The following is a 19,397-nucleotide window of genomic DNA, read 5'->3' as shown; positions in this document are numbered from 1 at the left end:
AACAACGTTGAAATTTATGCTTCATAACAACAATAACGACCCAGTAAAATTTCACTAGTAGGGTATGGGGAGGGTAACGTGTACGCAGACCTTACCCCTAGTAGAGAGGCTGTTTCCGAAAGACTCTCGACTCAAGAAGACGAAAAGAGACAACATTAGTACCACCTATAGAAACTATATGAAAAATAATATCATGAAAGGGAGAAAGTAGATGCAAAGCAAAAGCGATAGACAGTACATAGACCCGACACTATGGAAAACAAAAGAGTAGTAAGACCCAACATTGTCACTAACTAACTTCGACAAAAACCCTACCAGACTAGCCTCACAAAGGTACGAAGTAAGGTTAGACTCAACTACCTCCTAACTTACAACCCTAATACTCAACCTCCACAGCTTTCTATCAAGGGCCATGTCCTTAGAAATCTGAAGCCTCGCCATGTCCTGCCTGATCTCCTCTTCCCAACTAAAATGAAAATACTCTTTTTTGGTTGATGTCACGACCCAAAATCCATTAAAGGTCGTGATGGCGTCTAACATTGTCGTCAGGAAAGCCAATAATAAATGATTAACTTATTTACTCATTTTAGTATTTTTGAAATCATAATTTCTTTCAATTAAATAGTAAAAGATATAATTTACAGAGTAAATGATAATAGTTTCATAAGTACAATACTGAACAACCTATAAGCACCCCCAAAACCCGGTGTCATAAGTGCATGAGCATCAACTAGGAAATATAGTAAAATATAACATCTGTCCGGAATACAAATAGACAGGAGAGTGTAAATAATTCCGATGGAGACTCTATGTGCTGCGTATTCGTAACATGGGATGCAGCTCACCTAAGTCCCCGTAATAACCACGCCTCTACGCCCACAAGACCACTAGACATATATGTACCTGCACAAAATGTGCAGCAAGTGTAGTATGAGTACGTAAATCAACGCGTACCCAGTAAGTATCTAGTCTAACCTCGAAGAAGTAGTGACAAGGGGTCGACTCCGACACTTATTATGTGCTAACAATAAAATACCAATATTATAATTAAGCATGGATTATGTAAAAACAACTGAAATCTCAATAACAAGAAGTAAGTAAACAGTTCTTTCACGGATGATAAACCCCAAATTAATTTCCATGATTTAACAAATTAATCTCTCAAGCCAATGAAACATTATTGATTATAGATGGATTTTCAAGAATTTTAAGCACGAGTTATGCCGAGGTCGTACTCCCGGATCCAACATACAAATGTATAAATTGTGCACTGTCAAGGGTCGAACGACACGAACCACAGATGCATCTATCTGCTACCGAGGCGTTCGGCCCGCTCCGCAAGAAGAGAAAAATACATTAAAATAACCTATTCAAGATTTATTGAGGGTTAATATTCAAAGAAATATAAACTCATCAACAGTCAAGTGACCCTTCCAAAACTCAAGTAAATGAAGTTTAACCTTTTACAATTCTTTTATCAAGTTCCAATATGATTTAAATAATTAGATTAACAAGTAGGGTGCAAACATCACAAATATAATATGATTTGGGTCCTAGACTACCCGGACATAAGCATAATTAGTAGCTGTGTACAGACTCTAGTCACCTCGTGCGTACGTAGCCCCCACAAATAGAAGCACATATTAAACAATTCACCTATGGGGTTAATTCCCTCTTACAAGGTTAGAAAAGAGACTTACCTCGCTCCGAAGTTCTATAGCCGGCTCTGACGCCACTCTAACACCTCAAATCAAATGCTTGACGGTCCAAAACTACGCAACCAATGTGCAAACCAATCAAAACGTGTTCTAACACCCATAATTAATCAATTTAAACAATTTCCAACTCCGCTTGAAAAGTCGATAAAATCAATCCTTTGGCCCACGTGCCCGGATTCTAAATTTTTTTGAAGATAAACATTACCCATAACCTCACGAACTCAAATATTTAATTTATTCTAAATTTCATTCCCAAATTCGTGATCAAAATTCAAAAATACCAATTTCTAGGTCTTTCTTCAAAATCTCAAATTTCTACAAACTTTCATATCTAAATCCATATATAAACCTTGTATTTAACTCACAACTAGTAGAAATCACTTACCTCATGATTGCTGATGAAAATGGTGCTCCAAAATCGCTCCTAGGTTGATTCATGGAGAAAATGAGATAAAAATGGCCAAATCCCTATCTTTAAAAGACACTGCCCAATCCGCCCCTTCTTCGCGAACGCGGCACTACCCTCGCGTTCGCGAAGCTTAGCAAACCCAGTACCAACGTTTCTTCTTCGCGAACGCCGCAAGCCCCTCGCACTCGCGAAGCACAACCTGCTTCAGCTCTCCATCTACTCTACGCGAACGCGAGACAAGGCTCGCGAACGCGAAGCACCACTGCCCAGCGTTTCGCCAACGTGACCCTCCTGTCGCAAACGCGAAGAAGAAAAAGCCCCCAATCCAAATTCCTTCTTCGCGAACGCATCTCACCCTCTGCGTTCGCGAAGGACAAAACCTGCACCAACAAAGCAGCAATAGCAATTCATCCAAACTTAGCCCGAAACTACCCCGAAACACACCCGAGGCCCCCGGGACCCTATCCAATCACACAAACCAGTTCCAAAACATAACACGAACCTGCTCGAGGCCTCAAATCACATCAAATAATGTCGAAATCACGAATCGCACCCCAATTAAAGCGTAATAAACTTTAGAACTTCAAACTTCTACATTCGATGCCTAAACCTACCAAATCACGTCCGGTTGACCTCAAATTTTGCACACAAGTCACATTCGACATTACGGATCTACTCCAACTTTCGGAATCAGAATCTGACCCCGATATCAAAAAGCCCACTCCCAGTCAAACTTTCCAAAAGCCTTCAAATTCCAACTTCCGCCAAATGACTCCAAAAATGACATACGAACCTCCAAATTCACATTCGGATGTGCTCTTAAGACCAGAATCACCATACAGAGCTATTTCTAGGCTCGAAATTCCAAACGAACGTCGATAACATTAAAATATACTTCAACCCAAATTTATGAAAATTTTCCAAAATGCCAACTTTCCACAATAGGCGTCGAAATTCTTCCGGGTTATCCAATACCCGATCCGGACATACGCCAAAGTCCAAAATCATCATACGAACCTGTTGGAACCTTCAAATCCCAATTTCGAGGTCGTTTACTTAAAAATCAAACATTAGTCAATTCTTCCAACTTAAAGCTTCCGAAATTAGAATTTTCTTTCCATATCAACTCTGAACTTCCCGAGATTCAATTCCGACCACACGTACAAGTCATAATACCTGAAGTGAAGCTACTCATGGCCTCAAACCGCCGAAAGGCGCGCTAGAGCTCAAAACGACCGGTCGGATCGTTACAGTTGAAAAAGAAAGTAATCTTTCTACAACATGAAAATAAAGTAATCACTTTATTAAAATAAAAAAAATACTTTTTCTACATCATAAAAAGAAAATACTTATTTTGTTAAAATGAATTTTTTTTTATCTATAACATGAAAAGAAAGTACTACTAATAATATTTTTATTAAGGGTGAGGGTGGGGCGGGGGTGCTGAGGGTTGGTGGGGGTGTGGGGGTGGTTGGTGGGAATGGGGAATAGGGTGGGGAATGTTGAAAAAGAGTTTTGGAAAATATTTTTCCTTCTCTTGATAGGGAAAACATTTTCCTCCGATTAGAAAAAAATGAGTTCATGAGGAAAATGTTTTCCAAAACATTTAAGCCAAATAAACATGGAAAACTTAAAAAATATTTTTCGAAAAATATTTTCCTTCATACCAAACACACCCTTAAAGATCATCCATTTATCCTTACGTTGTGTTTAATTAGCTAGTATCAAGATCAGACAATTTAATACGTAAGATTAATCTATAGCAACTTGCTCGGAATTATTTGGATCTAAAGGTAATCCTTAGAAACATTCAAAAACTAAAATTGCAAAAATGAAGAATCTCATATGTGCTCAACTATCCTATTTACCCCCTCCTTGGGGAAGAGGTATAATTTCATACACGAGGTTCCTTTGTAATATCTTACTTGAAGTTGGTTAAACTTTAGAAACCTACAGAAATAATATAGGATTAAATATTTCGAAACAATACTCATATCTAACCAAATGTACTAAAATGATAATATTCTACCTAATCATTTACATACATATAGAAGCTATTCTTAATAGCCGTAGAAACTATTTAACTATAATGATTTGTACGAAATATTTCTTTAGCTAGTCACTCAAATCTTTTGTTTCAATTTCAGATATCCTAGATATCTTCCCTTCGTTAATCACTGCCGCTTAAACTAGCTGGTATCAACATCAGATAATTTAATACATGATGTTTATCAATAGTATCTTGCTCAAAATTGGTTTGACCTAAAGTAAAGCTTTAGAAATATTCAAGAACTACAAAAAAGTTAAACAATATGTGATCAACTGTCACTACCTAGTAGGAGGGCCCAATCGCTGAAAGAATATAACAAATTGTAATCGTGTAATTTACAATGAAAAATTACGAAAAATATGTTTTGCATCTCATTTTAATATTTTATTAGATTAGGGTGAAATTCGATCAGTATATTCTAATAATTTGTAAAACGTAAAAATACAAGTGCTAGTCAAAAAGATTTCATATAATATCAATGACATGATCAAGTTATAGTACTTTATGTTAGTCTAAATTTTTTGAGATGAGAAATTTTGAGCTTAAGGAAAGAATATTGAAATTGAGATTGCTTAACAAGGAAAGTTAAGAAAAATCAAAAAGTGATATATGGACAAAGGATGAGAATAAAATATGACCTCCAACTAATTTAACTTATTTTCCGGTAAATAAACAAATAAATAGATTCAATTATTCAAGACAAACGAGAGACTAGTGAGTTGCAAGTATAGTAACGAAAAGTACTTTTAGTGTAAAATCCACAGAGAATAAGATGTAACCATTAATAGGATTATGATCGTCACAACCTAAAAATTAATCTATTAAGAGTACTTAGTTAAGTAAGTTACAACGAATAACTAATTAAAAGACAATCGATAACTATAAAGGATAATCTAGGTAATGAGTTCCCACAATTACGACTTAATTAACTATATTGTCCTACTGAATCTTCTTGAATAGTAATTAGTATTAATCATGGGCCCTACTCTAATTGGTAATTAATCCTCTTTCGAGTTATTACCAATTCTATCTTTATGCACTCTTTCGAGTATAATTAAGGTATATATGAACTAAGTAACCCGATATAATTGTAGAAGGAAAGATTGGTACCTCTCGGACTTCATCCCTTCAACCTTATTGACTTACCATATATAATTAAGGTATATATGAACTAAGTAACCATATATAATTGTAAGGTATATGTGCAATACAAATAAGTTCAAACAGATTAATAGCCTGTTTGACCAAGCTTCTCAAGAGGCCAAAAGTGCTTTTTTCCCCTAACTTGAGGTGTTTGGCCAAGTTTATTTGGGGAAAAAAGTGCTTTTGGGAAAAAGAAGAAGCAGTTTCAGAGAAGCAGAAAAAAGTAGCTTTTTTCCAAAAGCAGAAGCAGAAGCAGTTTTGACTTTTCTTCTTACCTAAAATACCCTTAACAAAATATAGTATATACCAAAATAACCCTTAAACCTAATACTTAGGATATTAATTTATAAATATTTCTTCTTATTTTTAGGAAAACTTTTTAATATATAGTGACTTTAGGGATGAATGCTTTTATATTTGTTGAAGGAATTTTAATATATTTAACTTATATTAAAAGAATTAAGTACTTTTTAATTTTATTTTCATATTTTACTTGAATAAAATGATTTTTTTTTATTAATTATTGCATGTAATAACAAAATTTTGAGATTATTTATTTACTTATAATATTAATTATTAAGTAAATCTATTCATGTCTTTATTTGTAATTTGACACTTAAAAGCACTTTCTAAAAAGTTTGGCCAAACATAAATTATTTCTCAAAAGTGCAGACTGATTAGCCAAACACAAACCGCTTCTCTACAAAAGTACTTTTTTCAAAAGCACTTCTCAAAATAAACTTAAATGTTGTCTTCCTTCGATAATGAATACTCTAAAATAATACTCGCTTGAAAATCTACTTGAATATACAAAATTTGAAATTGAAATTGAAATGTGAGTATATAGGTACTTAGTAAATCTCATCAACTCCTTCTTATAGATACTGACAGCAATTAACCACCATGTGTGTATCATAGTGTCTGATCTCTATCTGATATGACAGACCACCTCACCTCAATATCTTATGATTTTGGAAGGGGAGCATTGGCGTAACTGATAAATTTACTGTCATGTGACCAGGAGGTAACGAGTTCGACCCGTAAAAATAGCCTCTTGTAGAAATGGAGAGTAAAGTTGCGTACGATAGAGCCTGTTGTCCGGCCCTTCCCTGGACCCCGCGCATAACGGGAGTTTAATGCACCGGGCTGCTTTTATTTTTTTGCATGAAATGCTAGCAATGATGTCACGACCCAAATTGGAGGGCCATGACTAGCACCCGACCATACTTGCCGAGCACCAACGTACATTTTATCTAACCTTCTTTATTATCTTTTACGGATGACGAGATCAATATAAATGGTAGACATGGATCATGGACAACCAACAATAAAAACTGATGGCATGAACATATATAATATGGGATGACCAGACAATCAAGAAACTATATATAAGGTACGAGCTACCACGCTACCATGAAAGACTATACAACAAAAACTAGCCGACAAGGCATACCAAACTATACATGAGTCGACACCTGTCTATGAGCCTCTAAAGGAACATAAGTGCTGCAACATAGCCGGAACAGGGCCCCGACATACCCATAATGTCTATAACAAAAATGCATACCAAGACCAAGGCAAGTCCGGAGAAGGGATCTCGCCAATCACCGCTGAACTGGACAGCCTACTGTGGTGGGGGAGCTGCACCTGCCTGTCTATCAGGACCTGCAGCACGACATGCAGCGTCCACAAATAAAAGGACGTCAGTACGAATAAAGTACTGAGTATGTAAGGCAGGGAACCATAAATACGATCAGTAATGTAAGCAGGGATAGAGAATATACAACCTGTAACATCTGAGTACCTCTGAGGGCTACTGACATGAAATGCATGATACATATGTATAAATACATAAACTTTTAAAACATTCGCCTTTGTGGGCATCATCATCATCATCATATCGTACCCGGTCATAATAGGCTCGGTAAAAAACGTACCCGGCCATAATAGGCTCGGTAGAATCGTACCCGGCCACGTGGAGCTCGGTAAAACCCAACTGATCAGTGGTTGCACAATAGGTGCCGTACCCGGCCAACTATAGCGTGGCTCGGTAGAGTAAAATAGATACATATATATAATGCATGCTCGACTCATGGAATCACATTCTAAACCTTTCGGAGTGACGTAAGGTCGGTATCCTCTGTACACGTTATTAGGACTAACTCTTCACTATGAACCTTATAAGAATCAGGAAGTACCAACAACATTGATAACATAAGAATAAGAGAAGCAACATTAACATCAATCGTTCCATAAGAGGGAAAACAATGTAAGTACTGCTAGCTTCTAAGAGTAGAGTATCTTGGAAGCTCGTTCATTACATTATGTACAATCGGAGTCGTGCAAAAGAAGGAAAGGGATAGCCTCACATACCTTGTATATACTGCCCCAATCTCAAGCTATGCAATTGTCAAAACTCCTTAGTCTACAATAAGAGAAACGATACTATCGTTATCATTTAAGCGTCATAACTATTATGTATCGACCACAACCTATTTTACGATGAAACGGACAGCACCTCCCCTATATATATGACCTCACACCATTCAAAACAATCACCAAACAGCCCAAACAACATCAATAATAAACATATTGAGCCTCCCAAAATAGTCCACACACAGCCTAATCACTCCATACATACGACGACCACCGTAGTCGTGTCAAACAACCTGGAAATGTTACGAATAACTATCAGCCCATAACCCTACATATATATGGTGTTTCTCCACACCCTTCCTCCTCCAAAACTCCACAAGATAGTAGTAAAATACGCAGCCCAACAACAACGCAAAACAGTCCACAAAACAATAACATTACTACCAAGCCTTTCGATATATATTTCACAAGTTCTAGCTTCAATGGCTTAGCCGCAACTTGGATAATCTTAAATACATATAGAGTAAGAGGTTCCTTACCTTTATACAGAAAGAAAAACTCCAATTTGACCTTAAATTTCCATGAAATATCCCTCCAATGCTGCCACAACAACAAAAAAGCGAAACTAGCGATCAATTAGTGTTTTTCGGCACTAGAATCACTTTAGAAGGCTTGAAATCACCTAGGATTGATATTAAGAACATGAGGGAGTATTTACAGAACATAAACCCTTTAAAACAACCTCCCACACGAGCTGGAACAACACAAAAATGAGCAACAACAAGAAGAACAAGAGACTTACTAGCGCCACGGAATTCCCGACACTTGATTTGTGTTGTTTGCCCCTTTTTTGGGTCTTGAATCTTGAGAGAACCTTGAGAGGATGTTCCTAGGGTTCTAAGGTCTGAAAATAGTGAAAAGAAATGACTTAAAACGGGTTGGAGGCATCCTATATAGGTCCAAATATCTTAAACCGCCTTAGTGGGCCCCATAGAGAGGTGCTTGGCGCAGTCTCGCGAAAACGCGAATATCTCTCTACTTCGAGATCGTATCGATGAACGGTTTAATGCGTTAGAAACTAGACTCATTGTTATTTAATTTTGTGGGTAGATCACCCCGTAATTCCTTGTAAATTAGGAGAAAATCTTAGAAACATTTGACCTAATGTTTAAGTAAAATTATGAACCTAAGTTGCGACAACTTTTGTCGACTTTTGTTTCATAACTCGTTTGACTTCAAGACTTATGATATGGATATTATATGATTAAAATACCTTAATACATGACCTCTTGAGTGTATTAAGCACCGCTAGATTTACCTGAAAATATGAGTTACAACATCCTTGATTCGTTTAACTTCTAATACTTGTTAATCACCCTTATACACTCTTGTATCACTTAAGACCAATATGATTAACTTCTTATCATCTCAAAGATAATTCCTTCTTGGATTTATGTTAACTAATATATGGCATGAACTAACACATGTAGATATGAGTTGTAACAAATGATCATTCTAACTCTTGAGTGGTACAACATAACCGTTGTTGCGGCCAAACGCACACGCAAGTATACGTGATCGTCAAGTAATAAAGTAACTAAAAGTCGGATGTTGAACCCACGAGAACTTGTGATTAACTATTAACTAAATTAGAATATCCTAATTATCTATGCAAGAATTAAAACTAGAAGTATTTGATTCTAAACTAATTAAAATAAATAAAAACAAATAATGAACTTTGAACAGAGGAAGAATAGATTTTTATGTTATCAATGAGATGAAAATTTATCTAGGGTTATGGGCTATCTAACAATCATATTATATTCTTCAATTGAATTGACTAATTAATTTATCTGATTTATTGGTTGACAGGGTTAATATTGCTCATAAGAATCTGTCGAGCTCTTACTCGCATATTTAAGCTAACCTAACGTCTATATGTCTATGGAATTAGAACTAACAAGAATGCATTTATAATTCTTGTAAATCAACCAAGCAAAGCAATTAGGTATATGTCTATCCTAACCGCGAATCTGTTCCCCGATGCCCAGGTTCAAGCTTGCTCGACTCAATCCTATATACAATCTAGAATTCCCACTTTCGAGTTCAATTCTAGATTCGTAGATAGTATTTAATTGGTGATCAAACAATCAAATAATTAAGTGCAGGATTGAATAAATAAACCAATACGATAAACTAAGAAATCAAAATCAATATTCGAATAACAATAGTCACGAAAGAACCACAACTCTAGAACGTGAAGTTTAGCTCCACATAGACATAGTAGTCAAACAACAAATCATACAAAGAAACATAAACAAAATACTTAGTTTGGTGGAAGAAAGATGGAACTTGATGAATTCCGCTCTTCACGGCGGCTCTGTGCTTGTGTTTTCTTCTCAAAAACGTCCTCCTCCCTCCAAAATATGTTTAGGTTGGCTTTTATATGAGTTGGGGGCGTCTTGGAGTCGAAATAACCGAGTCCCAATCGAAATAGAACATGTTCACGTTTTGAACGTCCAGGGCAGCGCCAAGCTGTGGTCCTGGCGCTGAAAGCAATGAGCTTTTCACGTTTTTGCAATTCTTTCCTTAGTTGCGTTACTTCACCAATTGCATTTAGAATGCAATTTATCTATGTTTTGTTGTCTCCACTTGGGGGAGGGGGGGACAAAATCCAAAGGGTGTCCCCCCTTTTTTTAATTATTTTTATTTTCTTTTTATTCTTCCTTGTTTTATTTAATTTTGCTTCAATTTTTTTTATTTCCGCACTGCTTTATTCCTACACAATTAAAATATAATATTAAGCACAAAATAATATAATTAATACTTAAAAGATGATTAAAAGTACTAGAACATGAGGCAACAATGAAAAAATATATGCATTTTTGACCGAACATCAACACCCCTACACTTAGAATCTTGCTCGTCCTCGAGTAAGCATTAAAACCACTCTCAATAAATCAAGCCTAGAAACACCACCACTTCGGCAGATACTAACAATTAGGCCCTATAGCAACTCAAACCATTAGGTATATACTTCCTGATCATCGTGCAAAATATACAAGTTACAAACAAACAACAAAATTAACCTCTTAACCTCAGAGACGGACTCTAACTTACCAAATTTAAGCTCGCTCACCTACTCTGTCAAAGAAGCTAATAACATCACCTATCTATCATGAAACAAGTTCCCTTACAAGGAAAAATAGTCCATACACTCAAATCGAAGAATGAATACAATTTAAGGACTTTGCATCAAAGAACAACTCTCGCACTCACAACGAATTCACATGTATGCACAAAGAACCATAGGCTTGCCCATTATGTACATCTCCACTAAATAAGTATGCTCGAATAGAATCAAATAGGACTTTATCGGGTTGTAATGTTGGCTAAGGGGCGGGTAGGATAATTATATAATAGTGACTTACACTTCCCTAAGCACTTTGCACTTTTAGACTTCATCACCCATTATTTTCTACTCTTCACTTTTATTTTTCAGCCCTCTCTTCATCTATTGCTTCACAAGTATTTCCCTCATATTAAGAACGTTTTTTTTCAAAGCAATTTTTTTCATTCTCTTTTTCTTTTTCATGTCACATTCTTTTCAAGAAGGCCTTTTCATCACTGTTCAGCTATCATTGGTTGCCATTTTTCACTCAGCTATAATATCACGGTCTAAACAACAGTGTTCAAGGAAGCATGGTGCAAAAATTAGGGATTCAACAAAAGGATCAAGGCAAAAAATACGGCTTCCAAACAACAGCCTACAAGCTCAAAGGGCTAACTAGTAGTATAATATCTTAACAGGCTAAAATTCACAAGACATATCAAAGAAAGCCTATTATCATCTTCTAAACAAAGCAACACTTTTATTTCGCTTCAATAACATGCAGAGCAAGTTCTAGACTAAGATGCAAAACATGAAATATATGTAAGAAATCCTCACCCCACATGGCACAAGTATCAATCAAGATGGATCAATTCCACTCTAAGACAGACAGATCATCACGAACCATAAAATAAGAATAAGTTATATACAGAGTCACAACCCTAAGCTTAGATGTCAGAAAGTCTGGTATTTTATTCATTACTCAAGCACTCAGAGGAAAGTACGACTCAAGCTTAGGCCTAAATATGATAGTATCAAACAAGTCACAAAAGTTTTTCTTCTCCATCTTTTTGTACTCCTACAATAAAGAAGAAGAAAAATCTAATCCTAAAAAATAAAAAAAAATTACCCGGTTCAAGTTACATCCCTTGGAAAAGAATCGATGCACAAAGAAAAACCAAGAGGGATTATTATCTAACTAAAACTAACTAGAAATAAAAAGAAAATATTTTTGAGTTTTTTTTATTGGACTTTAATCCCTCAAGAAAGCTGTCCACAAAATCCATCATCAGGAAAAGACTCAATTTTCTGTTTTTTTTTTCTTTTTTATATTTAACAAAAACTACTACACTAAGAACGCGTACTACAACTAAGCTAAGATAGCATATAAAATCACCCAGAAAATTTCCTCACCCCACACTTAAAATTGTGCAATGTCCTCAAGCACACTGTAAATAACAATATGGTAAAAGAGACTCTTGGTAGGCCAAAGGCCGAAGTATTAGCAGCTCACGGGATACTCAGACTTCTCCCAGATATGATCCTTTGTGCGGGTTGTCACACCTCCTTTTTCTGCCCCCGCGAAGGGTTGAAGGAGTTTTTTCCAATTAAAGGATAATTGAACGGGATTTGTTTATTTATTTCAGAGTCGCCACTTGGGTGATTTAGGGTGTCCCAAGTCACCGGTTTTAATCCCGAATCGAGGAAAATAATGACTCTAAATTACAGTCTGCGTACCAGAAATCTGGATAAGGAATTCTGTTAAGCTGGGAGAAGGTGTTAGGCATTCCCGAGTTCCGTGGTTCTAGCACGGTCGCTCAACTGTTATATTCGGCTTATTTATCTGATTTTAACAATTATGTACTCAGTGCGAATTATGACTTTTTACCGCTTTTATTATTATTATTGTTATTTTTAGCAAAGAATTGCAACGTCGTGAAAACGTATCTCGAACCTCGTCACAATCAATGTACCCGTGGTCATAGACACGTTTCGACTCCGTTAAGATTTAGATTTGGGTTGCATAAATGCACACCCGTACTTAAAGAAGTAATTTTATTAAAGACGCTCCCTAAGAGACTAGCGTAGTGTCATTTTGGCGAGGCCATGAAATTTTGCTAAACGGCCCGTCCCGAAATCTAAGCAACTTCACAAACACGTATAGAGGGCCCCGCATCCTGTGTATTTTTTGTTTGGCGAGGCTCGTCTCATTCCTTATTTTTTTAAAAGACTTGCAACGTCATGGAAACGTATCTCGAACCACGTCACAACCAGTGTACATGTGATTTGTCGACGCATTTTTTGACTTCGTTGGGATTTGGATTTGGGTCACATCAATGTACACCCAGGTTTAAGAAGGTAACCTTATTAAAAGTACTAGCACATTGTTGTTTTGGGAAAGGGCCGTGAAACTCGCTAGCAGCCGATCCCGAGTTCTAAGCAATTAATATATATACATTTGTGAGGGCCCTGCAATCTTTGCGTTTTATTCGGCGAGGCTCATCTCGTTTATTTTTAAAAGGACCACCCTAAAGTGGCTACATTCTTCTATTTTTGTTCGTCTTTAAAAATGAAAGAATTCTAATCAATTACTGGCTTAAAACTAAACCTAAGGAAAACCGCATTCGAATCTATTTCAAAAAGAATGAAACCGAAACTACGCACTGTATGCCAAATAATGAGCCAATGGTACGATAGCGAACATGAATTAGGAAATGACCGAACTTCGACTTCCTTATCCTACAGAAGCTCCTATAACCATAGTTACAAATATATTTGCAAACTAATTCGAGTTTCAAATCCCTTACTATTACTCAATTTGTTAAAGTGTCGATTTACGAGCTTGAATTGAATATTAACATGGCTACAATGAGAATTGAAAAGTCAAGATCTAGTGACACTAGCCTAAAATGAACTGCCTATAATTATCCTTACTAATTGTATCTACTTAACAATAATTCCTGCCTTTTAAACCACAACTTTACTCTAAACTCTCTGAATTCGAGAACTCGAACTTTTATACTGATTCATGTTATCTAAAATTGGCCATGTTGAGAAACGGTATCACCGTACTTCGATAGCTTACATTCTTCCTATTCACATATTGAAAGTGTTTTTGATAATACTGGAAATCAACTTAACCAACGACCATCAATTCAAATCAATCTCAACTAATACTCGACGGCCAAAATATTTATACATTCATACTCAACAATTCCTCATTTCATCACAGTCCATCACATATTACAGGTTCACCTAGTCCAAATTACACAAATTATAACAGATCCTAATTATTCAAATCTCTATATTACCATTACCCATCTAACAGAACTTAAACATTCAAAATAATTAGGAAATAAAATGGCATAGAAACCAATGCCATAACAGTAGTGCTTGCACTTCATTCTTTCTTCCAAATAGGCTTTAATCAACTTGACATTTATACATCATTCAGTTTTGAGATAAATACCTGATATTTGGAAAGCAAAGAAGTAGAGGAAAATCAGTAGAAGCAGCAGTAGTGTAAGCAGCAACACAGCAGATTCAGCAACACAGCAACAACCCGTGAAGCTAATAACAACCAGTAATAGACACCCCGTGGCAGATTTAAAGAAAAACCAAGCAGAAAACCAAGCAGTAACCCAATGGAACAGTGCTCAACCAATAGAAAACTAGAAAAATACCAAGCTAAAATCCAACAGTACCAAAATAACACAGACAAATACAAGAAACAATAGTTTTCTGATTTGTCAAACACTCAAAGAAAAAGACAAGCTCAAACTCTTTGATGTAAAGCTTAGCCTTATAAGGATCAAAAAAAAAAAAAAACCAACCCCAACACTCTTGTTTTTCTCTGGCTTCTGAGGATCAAAAAACCAGCCCCTATTTTCTTCTAAATGAGCCTTTTTATAGGCAAAGTAGGCAAGCATCATTAACTTCAGACCTTAGCCCTGCCCATACCCTTTAACTTCCCATTATCAGGTGTTTTGTGCCCAAATGGTATGGGCAGCTTACAATAAGCAACTAATCCCCCATGCTTTTATATTTTGTTCCCCACTAATACTAATCAATTCATTTCATTATTACTCTAATGTTATGGGCCTATTATAATACTCAATTAACATCCCTTGCCCTTGTGTTTCCCAGACCAGCACTAACAGATAAAATAACAAACTAATGGTTCCTAAGTACCCTCCCTGTCAGGTCACTCGTCAAAACCATTTTCAGACTTATAAGCTCCCCAATATGCCCCCCTGACGTTCTTGAAATTACTGTAATCTAACCTAATGAACTTAAGGTTCAAAAAGTGATCCTAGGTTCAATTCACATCAGATCCTAGCCTGTTATGCAACCCAACCAATTCCAACAAACACTGAGCTTAAGCAAGATCAAACAAAAACGAGAGATTCAGTGATACACACATATTGAAAGCCTTTGAATTACTACTATCAGAACAACTCATAGGAGAATTACTGATATTGAAATAACTTCGAATTTCCTCAACTAAGCAGAAGAAAGAAGAATCCCAAACAGGCTTAAACATACTAACTGATGAAATGTTTTCGAATGATTCACACAGTCAGTAGTGGCAATCGACAACAACAAACAAAAATTCTATTGAAAGTGGACCAAATACACGGTCTGATGAGAAAGAGAAAAAATAACGTAACCAAGCAATCGAAAGATTAATTAAACAAAACAACACTGAACCTAAAACAGGTAGCAACAACTAAGAATAGAGGGTGAAGAAACTAACTGACCCAACGTGAATTACAACCAGATAAAGCAGGTCAAGAACAACAACAAAAAATGAATGAAAAATAAAAATAGAAAAGATACCCGGAATTAAACCACATGGACCCTGCTCCGTCAACCTTGACTTCGAGTTTTTTTGGGGTCAAATGGACCTTAATCGAGTGTTCTCGACTGAGAACACTCGACTAAGGTCAGTCGAGACCTCAAGTTTTCCCCCAATCTAGACGAGCTCCGACTTCTTGGCATCTAGGGTTCTTTTTTGCTCGATTTGGGATTCGAGCGGTTCTCATGAGATTCGAGCGGGATTAATGGTGGTTTAAGCACGAGGGAGGTCAGGTGAGTGGTTGGTGTGATTTTGGGATTCATTAGGTGATTTAGGGTTTTGGCTCGAATCTTCGATTGAAGATTCAAGAACACTGGGGATGATTCGAAGTTAAGTGACCAGGGATTCATGTTCAGGGTGGTGTGGAGGTTCAGTGGTGTGGTTATGGCGGCCGGCAGCGTTGTTGCTGCCGGGTTTCAGGTGGGAGGATTTGGTGGCGGCTAGGGTTATCGAGGGGGGAGGAGTTTGGTTGGTCTCTGAGAGGTGAGGGACGAAAGGGGTAATGGCTATGGGGGTGGGTAGTGATTTTGGGTTTATATAGCGGAGTGGCTGAGGAATCCTGGCCGTTGGATCAATCATGATCAACGGCCTGGATCCTTTTAACAGGAGCAAACGCTGTCGTTTGGTCTAACAGGGGGTCCGGTTTGACCGGGTGATGGGTCGGGTACATGGAGCGGGTATGAAAGAGTTATCTTGGCCGTTGATCCGTTTGAGATCAACGGCCCCGCTCAACTGTGACAAAACGGTGCCGTTCGGGCACCTCTGAGGAGACGGACCGGTTTACGCCTTGGCCAACTCGTTTGGGCCTACTTACATTTTAATTTTTGGCCCAAAACCGAGTGTTCTTTATTATTTTCAACTCTTTTTCTTTTTCTACTTTTAATTAACAATCAATAAAATTCTAAAAATAATTTGTAAAACCAAAATTAGCCTACAAAATGTTAATTAAACCTTAACAATAATTAACGCACAAGGTCAAACATTTAATTAAAAAATAAAATTACACAACGGCACACATAAATGACAAAACGCAACAAAATACATATTTTTTGTGATTTTCTTTCTTTTAAAATAAAACATGATTTAATTAATTCCAAAATGTACAATTAAATCTTGAATGTGCATGCAACATGTATTTTTGTATTTTTTTAATTAATCACAACAAGGGTAAACATTTACGGACAAAATAATTACCAAAATGTCACGCAAATTCTCAAAATTGTACACAGATGAAATTTATTTTATTTTTGATTTCTTTTGGAGTAGTTTTCGTGAAGCAAAAAATCACGTGCTCACAGCTGCCCCTCTTTGTCCGAAAACACAAAGAGTTTTCGTGCAAAGATAAAGTGAGCAGATACGAGCGATTTTTGCCTCTCCTAGTACTCCGTGTGAAGCAAATTTTGAAAGATTTAACCGAACCTTTGCTTCAAAGGTTTCCTACATATCCCTGGCTAAAGGGGAATCCGGTTAATGTAGTTCGGGAAGTTTTGGTAGCTGAGACTACCATGGAGCTGTGGATTTACTATTACTACTGTTGCTACTGCTGCCGCTACTTACTGACCTCCTTATTACACCATGCTGAAAGAAAACAAGAAGCTAGACTAAACTATAGTCTATGCATCACAAAATCTTATTTAGATCTTCAGTCTTGCTCTTGTGTCTCTCGTTGCCTTGATGTCTCGTTGATTTGTGTTTCCTCCACTGTTTCTCTACTTCGGCTCGACTTGTGGTCTTCCTTCTGATTTCTGCTGGGATTCATGCCGGGGGCATTTTTGTTGTAACCCTCCGCATTACTGGCTTCTGACTTGATCTCGAAATGCATTCCTCCGTTATACAGGCGGGCTCCTGACTTCCAACTTGAATGTACTCCTCTGTTATATGGGCGAGCTCCCAACTTCAACACTTAAAATGTAAAGACTGAATGTATTCCTCTGTTCTCCAGGTGGGCTCCTGCAACCAAAGTAAACAAAAACAAACGAAATTTTTGCCCCAGTTTGCACTAGGAATATTTGTGAGTTGTTAGCCAAATTGTAAACCACTTCTACTATTGATGCAATGATGAGAGTGAACTAGAGACTAGACTAGGATGTGCGTCTCCTACGAGTAAAACCAAGACTCTGACTAGCAGATGCGTCTGCTATCCTAAAACCTGAATGAAACAAAAAAGTGTGTCTCCTAAAGATGAATTTAAATGGTCAAGACTAGGAAGTGTGTTCCTTATAGGTGAAACTCCAATGACTCAACTTATGAGGAAATGCGTCTCCTATGGGTAAAAATAAACTTAGGAGGAAGTGCGTCTCCTATGGGTAAAATAAACTTAGGAGGAAGTGCGTCTCCTATGGGTAAAATAAACTTAGGAGAAAATGCTTCTCCTATGGGTAAAAATAAACTTAGGAAGAAATGACTCTCCTATGGGTAAAATAAACTTAGGAGGAAGTGCGTCTCCTATGGGTAAAATAAACTTAGGAGGAAATGCCTCTCCTATGGGTAAAAATAAACTTAGGAGGAAATGCGTCTCCTATGGGTAAAATAAACTTAGGAGGAAATGCCTCTCCTATGGGTAAAAATAAACTTAGGAGGAAGTGCCTCTCCTATGGGTAAAAATAAACTTAGGAGGAAGTGCCTCTCCTATGGGTAAAAATAACTTAGGAGGAAATGCCTCTCCTATGGGTAAAAATAAACTTAGGAGGAAATGTCTCTCCTATGGGTAAAAATAAACTTAGGAGGAAATACCTCTCCTATGGGTAAAAATAAACTTAGGAGGAAGTGCGTCTCCTATGAGTAAAATAAACTTAGGAGGAAATGTGTCTCCTATGGGTAAAATAAACTTAGGAGGAAATGCCTCTCCTATGGGTAAAAATAAACTTAGGAGGAAATGCCTCTCCTATGGGTAAAAATAAACTTAGGAGGAAATGTCTCTCCTATGGGTAAAAATAAACTTAGGAGGAAATGCTTTTCCTATGGGTAAAAATAAACTTAGGAGGAACTGCGTCTCCTATGGGTAAAATAAACTTAGGAGGAAATGCGTCTCCTATGGGTAAAAATAAACTTAGGAGGAAATGCCTCTCCTATGGGTAAAAATAAACTTAGGAGGAAATACCTCTCCTATGGGTAAAAATAAACTTAGGAGGAAATGTCTCTCCTATGGGTAAAAATAAACTTAGGAGGAAGTGCGTCTCCTATGGGTAAAATAAACTTAGGAGGAAATGCCTCTCCTATGGGTAAAAATAAAACTGAAAGACCTAGACTAAGAAATGCTTTTCCTAGTGGTGAAGTGTGATCTTCTCAAATAGCCTTTTGCGTAAGCAAAATTGGGGCATTACACCTGAAAAGTTCACCCTTCCAAGCTTTGATATGAACCTGGCTTCCATCCCTGTTTCAAACAAAGGAAACTTGTGAGTTTAAACATGGTGGTTGGTTGCGCTACTCCTGTTGGGGATGCTATCAACCCCTTTCCTTCCGTCTTGAATTATCTTTCTTCAAAACTACTTCCCTCAAAACTTGTACTGTCTTCTATGTGAACTGCTGGGGATAACATTTCTCAAAAATGTGTTATCTTACTCCTTCAATGACTACTTCCCTTAAGACTGATGTTTCATTCCTCTGCAAACCGTTTCCTTTTGCAAAGCTGGTCTTCCTCTTTTCCTTTTTTTTTTCTCTTAAAAAATTTCTTTCTCTATTTATATTCTTCCTTCGAATACTATTTCCCTTAAAACTCGTGTTACCTTCCT

This window comes from Nicotiana sylvestris, chromosome 6 (assembly GCF_000393655.2).
Source record: "Nicotiana sylvestris chromosome 6, ASM39365v2, whole genome shotgun sequence".
Taxonomy (NCBI): Eukaryota; Viridiplantae; Streptophyta; class Magnoliopsida; order Solanales; family Solanaceae; genus Nicotiana; species Nicotiana sylvestris.
This window is presented reverse-complemented; position numbering follows the sequence as displayed.